Raw genomic sequence first — 1,384 nt, 5'->3', positions numbered from 1 at the left:
CTAGTACCACAACCACTCCAAGTACGACAACCACCTCTACTACTGCCACTACTGTTATTACCACTGCTACACCACCTTGCAAGTTCCATTACACTACTACTACTACAACCACCACCAACACTACTACCAACACCTATTCTAGTACCACCACCACCACTACCACCAACACTACTACCAACACCTATTCTAGTACCACCACCACCACCATCACCAGTCACTACTACTACCACCACCACCACCACATCTGCTAGTACCACAACCACTCCAAGTACTACAACCACCTCTACTACTGCTATTACCACTGCTACCACCACCTTTGCAAGTTCCATTACAACTACTACTACTACCACCACCACCACCAACAACAACACTACTACCAACACCTATTCTAGTACCACCACCACCACCACCACCATCATCACCATAGTCACTACTATTATTACTGTCTGGTAATGATTTGTTACCTGGAATTAATAAAGTTTGTTAGTACTGGCAAAGTGTGCTGGTGGTGGTGGTGGTGGTGCTGGTTGTAGGAAAATTTGTGAATGTAGTGGTAGTGGTGGTGGTAGTCTTGGTGATTGTTGAAATGATTTAGAATAATGTATGTAGGTAAACAGTTTTTAATGTTGGCATCCTCAGTTTCTGGAGGTCTTCTTTCATTTTATTGATATTAATTGCCCCCATTTATTTTTTATTTTTTGTAGTGAGGGCAGGGGCTGTTGTTTTCCTTCTTTTGAAATATCTTAATTGACACAAATTGTTTCATGTGCTGTGTTTCATCTTCATTCCACACCTATTTTCTCCTTCCTTTTTTTGTTCCTTTCCCATACCTATTTCTGTACTACCCACAAGGGGCTAAACACAGAGGGGACAAACAAGAGCAGACAAACGGATTAAGTCGATTACATCGACCCTAGTGCGTAACTGGTACTTAATTTATCGACCCCGAAAGGATGAAAGGCAAAGTCGGCCTCGGTGGAATTTGAACTCAGAATGTAGCGGTAGAGGAAATATGGCTACGCATTTCGCCCGGCGTGCTAACATTTCTGGCAGCTTGCCACCACCCATACCATTCCTTTTCCATACCATTTAGGTAGTTAGATCATGATGATGCTCATCATGATTTTAAGGTTCCCTCTTCCATGCATTTATGTGTCAGATGGCGTTTATTGAGGGAGATTTTCTACAGCTGCATGCCCTTCCTGTTTCGAAACTTACCTGTTTCCAAGCAAGGTATTCCCCAGAGCCAGATATCATCATCATCATCATCTAACATCTGTTTTCCATGCTGGCATGAGTTGAATGGCTTGACAGGAGCTGACCAACTGGGGAGCTGTCCAGGCACCAATGCCTCTGTTTTGACATGGTTTCTACTCCTAAATGC

The sequence above is a fragment of the Octopus sinensis genome, linkage group LG26, assembly GCF_006345805.1.
Source record: "Octopus sinensis linkage group LG26, ASM634580v1, whole genome shotgun sequence".
In the NCBI taxonomy this organism is placed as follows: Eukaryota; Metazoa; Mollusca; class Cephalopoda; order Octopoda; family Octopodidae; genus Octopus; species Octopus sinensis.
This window is presented reverse-complemented; position numbering follows the sequence as displayed.